Source organism: Ischnura elegans, chromosome 10, assembly GCF_921293095.1.
Source record: "Ischnura elegans chromosome 10, ioIscEleg1.1, whole genome shotgun sequence".
Lineage (NCBI taxonomy): Eukaryota > Metazoa > Arthropoda > Insecta > Odonata > Coenagrionidae > Ischnura > Ischnura elegans.
In genome coordinates, this window is record NC_060255.1 from 11,612,599 (window position 1) to 11,629,411 (window position 16,813).

Here is a 16,813-nt window from a genome sequence, read left to right on the forward strand (position 1 = left end):
CGTGTAAGTGATTGTTAGTGCTTTAGTGTTAGTGATTGTTTTGTGTGTTAGTGAGTCATAATAGTCTCTAGTTTGCCTTAAAAACTCTCTAAAATGTACAAAATTTTCAAAAATTTTGACCCCACAGTGGAGTGTGCCCCTCCCAGCACTTGACTCACGATTGTGTGAGAGATAGAAGATAGCTCCAAATTGCAAAGGAAATATTCAAATGTAATATCCAATTCAAAACAGTAGTTCAACAAGTACTGACGCCTATTCCGCAGTTAAAATTTAAGCACCTAAGACTCAATTCCCTTATTTGGGGATAAAAACATCTTAATAGGTCCTCACGCACTGCTCAGGCATATTCAGAGATTACTGATTGCAATTCTAGCAATGGATTCATCTGAACTAAAAATTTCCCGCGAGAGGTGATATCTAAATAAAAATTTCTGAATAAATTAATTAAAATGCTATGTAGCTTTGGCTACTATCCTTTATTCGCCACTTGTTTTTGGACAAAAGTGAATCTCCGCACATCGCAAAGCAAATAGGTATCAAGCATACCAAAGATCAAAGAATTCCTCCATTTGTTTTAGTGGGACGGGGCACGAGCAAGCTTTTTTTGCAAAACATGAACAACTTCAGAGAAATCAAATATTAAGTTTATTTCGTTAGCATTGAGAGTAGTCCCGGAGGGTCCATTGGCAAATATTCGCATGTTCCGAGTTTAGGACGGAAAGACGAGCGCAGAAATGTTCCTTCGATGAAAGCCAAATCGAATTCAAACTTAGTTGCAGAATTCGTAGAAATTCCCTTTGATGCCAAGGATATTTTTTTGCGTATTCATTTATTCTTTTTCTCGGCTACTTCACTGGGAACACTCCCCTTCCAAATCCACCGGAATATCGGCATTGAAGAGGGAATTTTTTAAATACTTCTGTTTATTAATGGATACAAGCACGAATAACTGTGATTAATGCGAAATTTTTCCCAAACATTGCATACACTGGGGTCGAGGTATATAGTGAGATAAATACTGATCGATTGAATGCCGCCGTCCGGTCATAACCCATCAGTGGGGACTTACGTGGAAAAAAACGAGTGCGAAGTTCCGAAATATTTTTCCTTCTGATGGCATGGCTCGAGAGGCTTGATAGATGGTTTCTTTCCTTCAATGATGCGTGCCATCAATATGGGCGGTCGTTTGAGATTATTGAAGATGCCATGCCAAATGTCACAGCAGACAGTCTTTATCACGGGTGTGTAAAAACCTATATCATGGAAATATAACTTGCAATGCTTGAGAGCGACTTGTTGCATTGGGTAGAGAATTTGGCCACTGATTGAGAGTTCCCGGATGTCCACAAATAAAGTCATCTGAATGGGAGGGGCGAACTGGTGGCCCCCCTCCCCTCAACATGTGAACTTCACATAGGGGAATTAGGGGCAAGAGTACGCATCTAACAAACAATTATAAAGATTATGCATTCAGGTTCAAATGACAACTTTTATTTTTACACTTTTTGTTCACCGTTATATATACTACAAATCTTCTGTACCGTTTATGCGGAAAAAATAAAGAACTGCCGTTAATTCATCAAAATGTAAGAGAAAAACAAATAGGAAGCTTGCCCCTCACGAGGGGCAAGTGTCCTACCCTTATGGGGCAAGAGTCCTAATCACAGTTTTCACTTATAAACTTTCCCCTTTCAGAGTATGTGGCACAAGGTTCTTTCCTCTATGTTTTACATTCATAACACATTGTCCAATCGGTGGACCTGAGTACGACTTTCCTCGGCATCCACAGTGCTTATCAGTTTTTTTAGTGAACTAAATTTGACGTTTTCGGCCTCTAACCACCGCAACCATTTACCTTGATTTTAGATACATTCACGTTTAGTTTCTGGGTGTAGTGGGTGCTCGTAAGAATTTCAGATCGTTTTGAGTTATGAAGCTCCTTATTCTTCATTGCTCCTCCTCAGTGTCCTCCAAAATTTGTTGTCCTAACGCTTTCCGATCGGTTTTTTTCTTATAGTTCCGTATTTTTATTCAATAGAATCATCAACAGTATACATTTAAAATAGCAGAAACTGTGAGGCTATAGAAAAATCAATGGTATAAATCGGACTGGAGTCGACGCCCTTTGGGCAATAGTCCTGATGCGGACGCTTGCCCCAGGACTTGAAACACCTAATAAGTGATTACACAATCACATGGTGAACTACAAACCAGATAACTGCATGAATTTTCGAGGCAAATAATGAATACATAGGAAAGCTAGACAAACATAGTACTTCAATAAAGGCCCAAAGCACAGATAAAAATTACGCGGTCCTAAAAAGTAGATAAACGTTGCGTAAAAAAACGAATAATAAGAAAAACTGGCGTTATGCCGTTAGTTATCTTCCACTGAAAACACTCCTCTGCTAAATTCGGTCACGTAAATGAAACTGATTGATTATAAGTGCCATCATTCCGGAATTTAGTGAACTATTTGGGAAAAGGAATCTTGCCCCATACGGACTCTTGCCCCTGACTACCCTACCAGCGAACAACGCCGTGAGCCTTACAATTCCAACTGCGGAGTAGGCGTCAGCACTTGTGGAACTACTATTTTGAATTGGATATTACATTTGAATATTCCCTTTGCAATTTGAAGCTATCTTCTTTTAACCGTTTGCGATTTTTTCCCTCGAAAAATATGAAGTATTTCATAAAATTAAGTGAAGTGATTGATAATAATTGAATCGTGGGTTGCCCAGGAACATCTGTATAACTGCCAAAAGCTTTCATCCTGCTTACTTTGCTATCTTAATATCTCATTGATCATACCGTTACTCCATCAGATTAGCCAGGGAACTGCAATTATGTCTGCAGGATAATCATAAAGTTCCTTACCTCGGTGAACAGTGTGGCGTGAGCTGGTTAATTACTTTTGTGTCTATGGTTTCAATGTGTTAGTCAATTATATTTATCCAATCATCGATACTTTTCCAAAAGACCTCGTATAACATCCATACAGTAAACCGGCAATTTTTTCAACTCTGGCATACTTACATAACATATGTTCAAAGAAAGTTAAACGACTTTTTTTTGCTTAGATGTCTAGATACTGTAGTCGTATCTCTTAAAACTTCTATTTTAAATAAATACTGGCTGACCCGGCGAACTTCGTACCACCTATTAATCACTTAACAGTTTAGTTACACCATTTATTAATCAAGAGTGGGTGTACTGGTTTTAATAATATTTAGCTTACGGTAGTAAAATAATTAAAAATAAAAATAAAAACATAAATAAGCATAACAATGGCTTGCTAGAAATACAATTTCTTCATTTAAACTACACCGGGGAAGTAGACCAAGGCATGTACATGCGGATTTTTTCAATGAATTTTCTAATTTTGATGTTTAAACTTAGGAAATTTAAGATACTGTGGTCTTATAAAGAAATTAATAAAGTCACACCCGTTTATGGGGCAAGTTTATGCCACGCTGGACCGATAATTGACTGAGGCTCAAAATCTCGTGAAAATAGTCCCTAGGGACTATTAAGAAGTGCACTGCGTAAACGTACCACGGCACCTACACATTCGGGTTTAATCTCTTGAGTTAAGCACCTTCTATATATGGCAGTTTTTGTTTTTTTATCAGGTGCAAGATAAAGCGGATGAATCGAAATAAATATAGCGAAGCATAGAAGAGACATTAAGCGGATAGTTTCCCTACTCGTGAACGTACTGCATATAAAAACTTCAGTTTTTCATGAGCATGTGAGCACAAGCACTGAAAGATTGACCTTGCGATTTGTTATTCATCATTACGAATGCAACACGAACTGGAATTCGTCTAAGCTCAAAAGGGCATATAAGTTGGGATCATGGAATCTTCGGAATGGGAACTTCCTCATCTTTAAATTTTCCGTTGAGTATAGCCGCGTGAATGACATTCATTATCAGTTTTTTAATCACAAAACGATTTCCGTTGGATAGTTTTGGTTGGTATAGGTTTCGAAAGATCATGAACACAGACCCTACCTTTTGCTGTGAATCGTGGTAAGCCAGATACGTCCAAGGTCTTAAATATTCAGAAAGATAGTTGGTGACTTCGTCTTCGTTTGTTACACATTTAAAAGATTTGAATTAATGCAGAATACCAACTATTTTACCCTGGTTTACCTAGTTTTAGTCATCCACATGTCCATTCTAGGCCGTCAAAATTGCTCCCTCAATCAACCATTTGTGATTTTTGTGGCGATCACTTTTCTTCGGGAACACTTAGTTGATGAGCTCACCTTCGATGAAACGAATTTGCAAAAAATTCCGAGGAAGTGAAAATTTTATTAGTCGACAGGAACACAGACATCACCGATAGGCGATAGTCAACAATTGCTTGGAGATTTGTTAAAAAACACGGTAGTGGGGTGTCTAATCGAGATGGCCTTATAATTAGCTCGAGTTAAATATTTTAAATATGATTTCAATATTTGTAATACGTTTAGCTATTAAAATATTATATTGTTACGAAGTTCAGTCATTAAATTGGCAAAAACAAAATAAATAGTTTAACTTGTACTTTTGACCGACTTATCGATTGTTGTAGTGTTACCAACTCCTAAAAACTTATCCCTAAGAAAAAGATGAATTTTTTTGTGAACTTTTCCTAGTTTTTAATGCTCTATATGTTATTCGGGGCTGAGAAGAATCCAAAGAACCTAATATCACTAAAACCGATGAAGCCGTTCTCGAGTTATAAGTGTTCTAACTAACACGATTTTCGACTTTCTTTTATAGGTATATACAGATAGATTGTGCTGTGATTTCATTAAATTATATAAAAAAATGAACTTTGGTTTTCAGGAATTTGGGAGAAATCGGTTTTCCATGACAAGATTATCAGTATTCCTCTGGAAGGCCCTTGTAGTTTGAAATACACCCTTATTTATATCTCTCGTATATATCGATATTATCGTAGGTATAACTATATTTTGATATAAAATGTGAATGACCTCTTTATTCGGGAGTGAACCTAAGCAGAAAATTGTATGGGTATGTCTTCGTTGTGGTATTGGTAATCACTCTTGTTTGTACCTCTCTTCGTTAAGTGTAAAACATATGTTTCACTCTATCACAGTAAAGCAACCGATTTAAACAGGCTTACGGTCCAAAAATCTCCACAGTTCATCGCTCTTATTCTCTTTAGAATGAGGACAGTACTTACTCTTACCAAGTCCTTCGGTACCTCACCTGTTGAATACGTCTTCGCCATAAAAAGCTATAGTGCAATTAATTACTTGAGAGTGAAATAAATTAATGCAATCTCATTTCAAGTACTGTAAATGCAAAGCATGAGATTCTGAGTTAACGGGGAGTATATTTATTAATGCGATGCAATTTGGTATTTTTAAACAAATAATTTTTCGCGGCACACATATGTTGCCTGTTTCTTTCCAGCCGATGACGAATGCAAAGTGAAGTTCAGATTTTTCATTTCTCGATAAAATGGCCCGGCGAACTTCGTACCGCCTAATAATCACTGAATGGTTTAGTTAATTATCTAGAGCGGCTGTACTGATTTTAATCATTTTTAACTTGTTGTAATAAAATAAAAAAAAATTCAATAAAAACACAAATATAGTACCGTGAAGTACAGCACCGAAAAGTTCCGTGAAGTACCGCGGATTTCGACCCGCGAGGCATCCTTCGGGCGCAGCTCTTCCCGCCACAGAGCGGGTCCGCGGTTTGCCAGGCGTGAATTGCGACGCGTATCGCTTGTGGGTGAAAATTGACAGTGGACTCTCGAGTCTCCGCACCCGATTCGGGTGAAACGAAATGTTTCATGTGATTGTGGAGCCCTTTAACGCGATAAAAGAGGGACCGATTTCGTGCTCGTCGCTTCTACGCCGGTCGCTCCGACCTCGATTCATTAAAGGGAAAATCGGATCGGCGTCCGGCCGAGTGGAGCCGTTGCCCCTGGGTGTGCAGGGCCTGCAGGCGCAGGTGGATGCGGTGTGGAGCCCATCCATCAGGAGCAGGGGGCGCCGCCTTCATAGCGATGCAATTACTGCCGTGCCGTCAAACACGTCGGCTGCCCTATCTCCCGTTTCGGGCCGAACTCACAGCAACGAGGTCACCTCCCTGCAACGCTGATCCTCTCCTTACCCTTCCCTCTCTGTTTAAAGCGAACCGATCAAGAAAGGAAAAGAGCCGATGATATTAATCGCGGTGCAAATATCTCGACGAGGAAAGCTAGTGTCGCCCGTGCAGAAATGATCTCGTACTCCATGACCGTGAAACGCGACCTCGGTCGCTCTTCTGATGGTCATTCTGTCACATTGCAAGATTTTTATCCCTCCTTCCTGTCGTCGCAGTTCATAGTCACCACGCATCGCATATCCAGCATTCCGAGTAATTCGCAGAAGATCAGAATTGAAAGGCTATCAATTTTCATCCTGAATGGGAAAAATACTCAACTAAACGTAATCGTTACGTCACAGCCAGGAGATTTCAATGGAAAGGAAAAAAGACAATGTAAATAGTGACTTAGTATGGCCCAGCAAAGCCAGGGTGGCCGTAAAGGGCGGTGATTAACACAAAAAGATATATTATTTTACTCTTTTTGATCCTTCCAGTAAACGTTTCAATGAAAAAATATGTGAGCATGCCGACTTATTTAAATACCGTTGAAGCGGTCTCCACTTTATTAATGTCGGTAGCACAAAAATCCATTTTGAAGAATGTGATAATATATTACTCCTGGCTAAGATCTTTCCATGACTCTTCTCCACGATTTTGCGCAAAGTTCCCGTTAGTAGCACTCTTGTATTTGCAGAGCGCTTTCATTCCTCTTCGATTACTAAATAAGGAAAATAATTATATTTTCTGCTTGTATACTCATATCAACGTAATTTAAATTAAATTTTAGCCATCTAACATATAAATTGCGTAATTTAATATCTCTTTTGTTTAATTTCAATTCCGAATTGCAAGTTGTGTATTATCTAAATGAGTCGAATTAATTAAAATCGAATTAAGCCTTTTTATTTCTGCTCCTGTATTTTTTATTTTGCCCATTGTACTTTCGTTTTTTTCATAGTAAAAGAGTTAGGCATATTTGATGATGCATACTTCACAGTTACAAGGTGTAATTGATAAAAGAAGTGAAACGACATTAAAATTCGAATTCTGCAAAAAAATTGGGAATATCAAAAACTATTGGTGGCCTATAGAGGGGCAATCAGCCCTTCTATAGACATCTTTTGTTTCTATTTCGACTTGGCTTTACTTTCAAGTTAAATTACTAAATTCTTTTGTAAATGATTTATCCAAGGCAAATTGCAACCACCCTTGTACTTCGAAAGTGGTTGAAGAATGGAAAGTCCATGGAAATTTTACATCATGATCCAAGGATTTTACTTAATGAAGTTCTTTCCTATCCCATTCCCCTTTACTTAATCCCCCACCAGCTGTGGTTACTATCCATCCAATGAATGTACCTCCCCTCCCACTTTCTGACATCGACAACCACATCCTCCTCATTAGCCTCCCACTACACCGATCCCTCCACGGCGGTCAAGCTCAACCTTTAATTACATTGTGTACCTCCCATTTTGTTTTCAATGTGTACCGCCCATTTTGTAACTTTGTAACTTTTGTAACATTTTGTTTTCTTCCCATTTTGCATTTTATTTTAATTTTGTAACTTTCGTGCCTCCCATTTGGAGCATAAATTAAGTACCGCCTTACCTTCCTTCCCAGCTTCTCCACCTTTGCCAACCCCCACTGACTCAATGGATATAAGGTCATACTGTCCCTGTATCTTGTATTTGAACCTGACGATGTCGCCTAGCGACAAAAATGGTTGTTCCTAAAATAATATATGAAATTTTCAAGGTTTTTATTTACCAGGTAGCATTAGTACTAAACGGAAAGATGGGTAAGCGACCTGTAGGTTTACACCAGGCGATTGAATTCTTACGGTAGACATGTAGGCTCTATTACAAACCTTGTGGTGGTTAAGCACCTAGCATATATTTTTTTCACATAGCCATCTATCTACGTCAGACCTCAAGAGTATGATACTTGTGTTTTATAAAACTTTGCGCATAAAGGTTTGGTTATTAATAAATAGTCCGTTTAGGAGAATATTTTTGTATTTCTAAAAAAATAAGAGAACATAAAAATGGTCTTTATTTTTTGTTTTCCTTCTGATAAGCGTAGGTATATAACTCTTATTTTAAGCCGAAACGGGCACAACTTTGGTAAATGAGATCCACAAAAATTATCGAACTGCGCAGAAATTTCGATTTAACCTTTAAAAACTTTCAACTATCAATGAACCTAAAAAATTACATTGTTAATGGAATAACATGCCAACAAAATGCAAACTCTCAACTTGCAACAGCAAAAACACAGCTTGAGTGAGCATTCGAGGCAAATTGTTGCTATGCAATCAAAACATGTGCATTGTGTATTGCTGCTCTTACTGTACGTGCAATTTGAACAATTCTGCGAACCACCATATTTTCTTCTGCGCGGTTGCTTTCTGGACCAGCTGATAGTGTTTGCATTGTTTACCGATCTGAATATCACTTTGCGATTTCACTTTTTCTCACGATGTTTCATGAGCACACTCGTCCACCGGTTAACCAGTTTCCTCAAAAAATTGAACCTGTTTTCAATCTTTTGTCCTTGGGGCTGGATTGATACATTTGAGGCAGGAGTGTTGAGTAGTCGGTAAAATATTTCCAAGAGCCATCTACGTGTACGACGACCTTTTGAGTAATTTGAGCAACTTTGGTCGAGTTGATCCATAAAAAATTTGGTTTTAGTTGTAGAATAAGATTTTCTCGTGTGTTTACGTAGTGTCAATAACATTTGGTGTTCGTTATACACTTGACACCGTGGTAACTTATTTTTTTTGTTTTGGTGCACATTGCGTAATCTTTCGTGAACCCAAAACCAGCGGAATCAGCATTCCGATTACTAGCTGGCTTTAATTCTAGCGGAATTCCTCTCGAAATTGAATGGATGAGGCAGATACTTTGTGGAGATCCATTATGAGATATGAAGTGAAACACTATGCACTTTCCACATAAAAAATTATTAAATTACACTCGACATGTTTCGCTGCACTGCAGCATTATCAAGGTATACATTCGAAACATGTCGACTGTAGCTTAATAAATTTTTATGTGGAAAGTACGAAGTATTTCACTTCATATGTCGAGTTTCTTTCTGGTTTTCCTCAAGGTTCCCACGCTTCTTAGCTGTTTCTTTTTCAATGTTTCTTGTGGCTCAAAAGAGGCATACCAGTTGTCGGTTGTTACGTTTTTATAAAATCCTTTGATGAGAGGGGCGGGACGCATTAAACCTTGCGTGGGATGGTTTCCTTAGACGCTGCTGTTTAGCTGGTAAAGTCAGCCCACATTTGCCTCACAGGAAACTTTGCCAATGCATGTGTAAGCATGAAGTGGGTAACCCGACTTTGCATCTGTAAGGCATATGGCATGATAGGATTTTTATTGTCATTTTGCATTTTTTTTGCCGAAGTTGCGCTGTACCTACGCCATATGGTTAAGTCACTATCGGGCGGCATAAAAGGGGCATGCCATGTCAATAAATGAAGGTTTAACATGGAAGGATGCCCATTGAGCAGTGCGAAGTTGATAACAGATGTAAGAAATATATGAAGGATCTGTATGAAAGCAGAAATAGGCTGGAAAGGCTGAATTTAGGGGAGAAAGGTGCAGAGGCCTTGCGCCGAGGATCTTAGACGTGATTATCGAGGGAGTCCTTCGTGATTGGAAAGAAAGGAAAGCAATTCCTTTGTTTCCAGCTTCTGAAGAATATCGGGATTGATGGTAAGAGCTTTATTTGAACTAGTACGCAGGATCTATGAGTATGAATTGTGGTCGATGGTTTTCGTGGAAACGGTTCTCTTTCCACTTAAAAAAAATCGGATATTATAAGAACACTAGCTGACCCGGCGAACTTCGTACTACTTCATATAATCAATGAATATTTTAGTTACACCATTCATAAACCAAGATCGGCTGTACTGATTTAAATAAATTTTGAATTGTTATAATAAAATAAAAAATCAATAAAAGTAAGCATTACAATGGCTTTTTAGAAAGACATTTTCTTTATTCAATCTACATAGGGTAGACTGGGGCACGTAAACGCGGAGTTTCTTCAATGAATTTCCTAATTTTTATGCTTTAACTAAGGAAACGTGAAAAATATTGGTCTTAATAACCAGTTAATGAAGTCAAAGCTAAATGCATTCAGATGTAGGCCTCTTTGTATTTTTAACCGTAAATAAATGTTTAAAGTCCTAATCTATTGTGTGAACTTTCCCCGCAAGGGAGGGGGTTAACGCAACGCTAGACTGGTGCTTGACTGACGCTCAAAATCTCGTGAAAGTAGCCCCTTTGGAGCAGCATTGATATGTCATGACTTGTGTTGCGCTAGGTATAACTCGGTTCGGACAAGTGCACGGCGTAAACGAGCCCGATGCGTAAACGTGCGGTCCACCCCACACACTCGGCTTTATTCCCTGGAGTCAAGTACCTTTGTTATACAACGAGTTTTTTTGTTAATAGGCGCAATAACAAATAAAGCGGATGGTTTACCAACAGGTGAATATGCCACATATATTTGACCTTGAGAAAAACGTGGGTTTTCTAGATTCGGGCCGAAAACACTCAACTTTCGATTGGTTAATCGTCATCGCGAATGCAACACGACTTGGAAATTGAATTCATTTTAACTTTAAAATCATATCGGTTGAGATCATGGGAATCCTTGGAATGAGAACTTCCTCCTCTTTGAATGTCCCATTGAGTGTAGTCGCGTGAATCCCATTGATAATCAATATTTTTTGCCAAAGGCATGGCATAGTTTCGGTTGATTTAGTTCTCGATCAAGCATCATGAACAGCGAGCCAACCTTCAGCTGTAAATTGTGCGGTGGTGAGCCAGGCACATCCGAGAAATTTTAAAATTCATGTAGATATTTGGTGCGTTGTCATTATTTGTTACAGCGTCAATAAATTTGTGTGAATGCGGGGCACCAACGATTTGAGATTTTTGTGGTTATCAATGATGCTCGGGAACACTTAGTTGATGAGCTCATCTTTCGATGGAACGAAATTGCAAAACATCTGAGGTAATGAAATCAATCTGCTCGATTCGATAACATGAACGCGATCATTATCGATAGTCAACAGCTGCTTGGAGATTTGTTTACACATGCGGCAGTGAAGTGCTTCTTGACGACTCCACTCGAGCTGGGCTTAGCTGGAATTAAACGTTTTTAATATCATTTTAATCTCTTTACTAAGTTTTAACTATTAAAATGTTTTAGCATAGTTACAAAGCTCACTCATGAAGTTGGTAAATACAAAATTAATCATCTATTTTCAATCTATATCGATATAAGTAAAATTAGGCATTTCAATATTTCTACTGAAAAAAATAATATCTTTGATCAGTTACTTGTTAACTTCCCTACCTCTGGTCCGTCTAAATAATGCCCTGATTTTTTGGATATCATTGAAACATTGTTGAAAGGGAAATGGTGAAAGAAGATGCTCTGTCTATCTAATTCCTTGCGTTAGATTACAATCTAGCCAGTGATGCTGCATTTGCCGAGAAATATTTATGCTTTGCGAACTGAGGCTGAAAATTAATTCTGCCTGCATATAATAGTTCCTGGTTATAATTCCTGCATTTTTATATGATCACCAAGCGCCTATTTCGGATTCAAATTTATTTGGATATTTGTATGCCACTTTTATGTATATTTTCGTGTCATTTGTGGTATATGGTGATACTGTAGCCCCATTTTTTAAATGTTTGTTCATGTGAATTGACTTGAGTGGGACTCCTAGGTAACTTACTTCTCGTTACTAGTGCATCAAGTAAGCGATGCTTTTTCTGCATAATGAAGGAAATTTCACAATTCGTGCATAATATTAATGACTTTTTTGCATCCCAGAAAAAAACCATTTAAGTTCTATTTTAGCAACGAGATCTTATTGAACGGGATTTTCCTTAAAGTGAACGTGATTATTTTGGCTGCGTCCCTTCTGTTCTGCTTTTAAACTTCTCCATCTCTCGTTCTGGTAAATTTACCTCGTTTCGTATTCAAAATACGTGGCCAGAACTTTACAGAAGTTTATCCAAAATATCGCCAAATCGCTCTCTTGCTCGTGATGGTATTCATCTCCCGTTCATTCGAAACTTGGCTCGTCCCTTCCTTTGGAATTCCGTGGAGGATCATTTATAACAGTTGATCCATGCTTGGAGCTCTCTGATTCTTTACAAGCTGACTTTAGTGCATGGTGATCATTATTTTAACGAACGTCTGTGGATTAATTATCACATAAATTTAAATTTATAAGGGTTATTTTCATTACTTTTGTCCAGCTATTTTTGCATAAAGTTTTGAATGGGATTCAAGCGAGTGCCACTTGTGAAGCTGATATATTTTCCGTATTTCCTTGCAATTCAAAGGGAATTTAGCATTTTCCCTGACTCCCCAACCAACTTTTTCAAAATCATTTTCTTTTCTTTTTTTCTGGTAAATATATTTTCATCATCCAGTGCAGTATAAATCTGTATTGTTCATGTTATCCTTCATACAATAAAGAATCTTTTTTCTTACTTCGTGAAACTTTTCGCATCAAAACAACATCAAATTTTATTCATCGGCATATATTTTATTCACCCTTCATACTTGTAAAGTCTTCAATAAACTCTTAAATATTTCCCCATTAGGTTATCGATGCTACCGTTGCTACGTTTCATCACTTCATGGAATAAGGATTCACTTACTGGTATCCCTCCTTAAATGATCCCAAATCCGTTGTATTGAGGGCGAATATTTTTCTGTGATTTTCATTTCCGCCATAATTTTATTGTGAGTTTATCATAGTTAATTCTTACTTCTTCAGAGCTTAGGTCGGTTTATTACCACTCCTTAGTTTTTAGGTAGTATAAACTGGAGAATGATCCAAAGTTAAAAGATAAAATCAGGACGCAACCGTAAAGAAGCAAGAATCAGGAATGGAGTGAGATTGCTTGTGCTTTGTCAGCCGTAATTTTCAACGTTTACGTTGAGAAATCCATTCAATGAAACCAAAGAAAAGGCCTATTCTGGTTAATACAGGTAGGGTTATGAGTAGATAGCTGAAAAAAGGCACAAATAAAATTATGATATTAGCACTAAGTTGAGGAGAAGAGGTCAACACTACAATCAAAATAGAAAAACCAATTGAAAGAGGAGATTGAATTATGATACTTTGGAAGCAGGATAACTGGCGGTGGAAGAAGCAGGAAATAATTCATCATCAGGGGCGCAGCTAGGAATTAAGGCTAGAGGGGGTTTCAGGCGCAACTAATACTGGGGGGCTTGGGGTATTGCATACCCGCCAGGGTAAGCGGGAGGTGCGGAGGCCTTCCGCCGGAAAAATTAAGATAAATGGTTCATAATGGTGATTTTTACGGCCTTCTGAGGGATATTTTATTAATCCTCACACTATTCTTTAAACAATATTGATCCAATTAAGTAAAATAGATTTAACTTAAAAATTTCTGTGAGCTCTGGGGGGGGTTTTGTCCCCCAAACCCCCCCCCTCGCTGCGCCACTGATCAGGATGATGTTGCTGCGAAGGCTTCCACTGGGCTGCGAAGGGTTTGAAAGCATCTTCCTGGGTTTCCCAATGTTCGTTGATTTTAATGACAACAGTTTTGTCTGCGTTTCAGCCGGCATCTTCAGGTCGAGGTGGAGGTGATCCGAGTGGTCCACCTGTCGTCTTGGTCTCGTTTAGGGTCAAATTTATCCCGTCCTTAGGATTGGCAGGTGGGTTTAAACGGCCTCTTCCATGCAATGTGGAGCTTATCTCCGAATTCGCGGTTGAAGTTTCGTGGATGCTTGGATATATTGTTAGAAACCTATTCTCTTCCTTTCCCTCGCTCATTGACCTAACATTCTTCTCCCTAGCACTGTTTTAGACATCCCCTCCCCGCTAATTACTCGCTCCATCCACAGTTTCTCTCTCTTCCGTATCTCACCTAACAGTTACCTCTCCTCACCCACCATGTCCAGCACTTCGTCGTTCCTCCTCCTCTCTGTCAATTTCACCTTATCCATTCTTCTCCGTACCCTTATCTCGAATGCATCCAATATCCTCCTTCCTTAGTGTCCACGTTCCCGACCGTAGAGAGCTACTCTCTGGATTAGACTCTTCACTAACCTTTCCTTCATATTCTTACACAACCATCCTCTCAGAAGCCTCTTCCTATTCATGAACGCCTCCGTTGCTATTGCAATTCGCTTCCTTATAATCTTTCTAATGTATCCATTTTCCTCTAATGTGCTGCCCAAATAGTTAAATTGCTCTACTTGCTCAAGTTTTTCCCCACCCCTTTTTATCTTGAGTCTCACATTCCTCGCTCGCAAAGCTTAACAAAACCTCATTACCTTCTTGTGATTAATGCTCATCCCATACTCCACGCACCGCTCGTCTAACGCATCCAATAGAGACTGAAGTAGATGCTAACTGGCTGATGAGCGCATGGTCATCCGCGAACCTTACCGATTTAAACATTATTCATCGTCCGCATCCCTTGCAGGGAAGCTGCGAGAGTTTTTCGCACTATTCCTAAACCTCTGTTTTACCGTAATGTTGTCTGATGTCTCCCAATATTCCCTGAACTTTTCCACGTGTACCGTCGCCCTTTGTGATGATAAAACCAAGTGTTTTTTTTATGAATAAGTTGTTTCTCCTTCAAATTTCTGCTGCTTTATCTCCCCTGACGTTCTGAATTCCTTATCCAAATTCCCCTACTTCGTCTTACCGTAACGTAGTCTATCTGATATCTCCCGAGTTCCCCTGGAATTTTCCATGTTTACCTTCGCCCATTGTGATTGTTAAACCACGTTTTGCTATGTTTTACTTGTTTCTCTTGCATAACTGTGCTTTCTTTCCCCTGTCGTTCCGAATTCCTATTCCAAATTCTCCTACTTCGTTTCCATTCCTCCTTTCCCCGACTGAAGAGTTCCAGTCTCCCATAACTACCAGATTTTTCTTACCCGGAGTTTCTCAATTATTTCCACGTGCTGTTCATACAACTCGTCTACCCACTTTTTCTTCCCTATTAATGCTAGTGGGCATGTAAACTTGAACCACCGCAAGGTTTTTGGTCTGTGCCTCAATTTCTATCACAAGAACTTTATCGCTAACTTGATTTGTACCTACCACACGTTTACCCATCTTCCCATTTAATATTAAAGCTACCCCCTGAGTCTCTGCAATGATTTCGCATGTTGACGATCCCGAGGATCTTGCCGACCTTGCTGCCGTGACCGACACCCGCCCTTTCCCGACGAGTCCCGTTCGATGAGATTCCGATGCTCATTTGGCTGTACTCCATGTTTTCAGGGAAGAGATAGCTGGTAGTGTTTCCCACTTCCATTCCAACAGTGTTTTTTACGTAAAACCATCACCTGGACTACCTTTCGTCTGGCTCCTACCCTTCGACCTACCTGGCCTGGGTGGACCTACCGGAAGTAATTTAGAATTAATCCCTATGTGTAGCTCTAGGGGTCATAGGAACGCGCAAGCCTTTCCACCGCGACAAGGTTGTATCCCAAAGGAAAGCATAAATTACATACAGGTCTTCAATTAACATGAAAGCTTAAGTCTATTTTTCAGTCTATGGTGTGAAAGAGATTCCCACGCAACTTTATGAAAGAGGTCAGTAACACTAATTGCATTATCGTGACGACTAATCACGTGCCTAACAGCTCCTCTCTGCACGTGTTCTAACTCTGTTTTTAAGCCTATTTCTTGGGGATCCCAAACACTGGCAGCGTGTTCCAAATATGGTCTATCGAGGGAGAAGTAGCTAATTTCCCTTCCTTTGTCGTCGCACTTTCTTAGTATTCCTTTATTAGGCATCAATTTACGATTATCTTGACCTGTTATTTCCTGAATATGTTTAATCCTCGGAAGATTGCTATTGAGTCAATTTTATAGATATGTTACGGTTTCTAAGATCCCTATTTGGGTACCATGAATGGTGCTCTACTCTAGGGAGTTTATTTGTTCAGAAATTCATTACTACGCATTTTTTTTTATTTAACCATAACTACCACGCATCGCGCCATGCTTAGATAGCAGCAAGGTCGTTCGTACATATGGTATCTTGAAGGAGGCTGCAGGCTTTGATCTTTCGGGAACTTCTGACGGCTTATCCTTAAGTTCTCTTCTTCGCGCCACTTTTTATAACAAAGGAGAAATACGGATACAAGAAAGACATGGTCCTATTTTTCTAGGAACATGAATTTCTTGTATCCATATTTCTGAAGAGCTATGAATGTCCGACTTAGGCGTTCATTTTCTCTTCACCATGAAGTCTAAGAAAGGATCTTGGCGTTATTTTTCTATTTCCATGGTTAGCTAGCGTGATGGAGACTGTTGAGGTACTTGAATATATTAAATAGTTCTGGCATCCCTTGCGGCGAGATAACAAAGGTGTCATCTACGTATCTCAGCTATATTTTGGGTTCCTTATGGTAATTTTCTAGTGCTTTCTTCTCATAGTCTTCCATAAAAATGTTGGCGATCACGGGCGATAGAGACGATAGAGGTGGGCATAACCTCGGAGGTTGTTTCTGTGTCAGATCAGTCTTTCAAGAAGCAAAGCTTTTCTGCCATTAGCCACGAGCCATTGCCTTCATGAAGGAATTTTATCATTACTTCTCAGTGGTGAATGTTCCGAACGCGTTATAACTGCAAGTATTCTTTCAAATGTTAGAAGG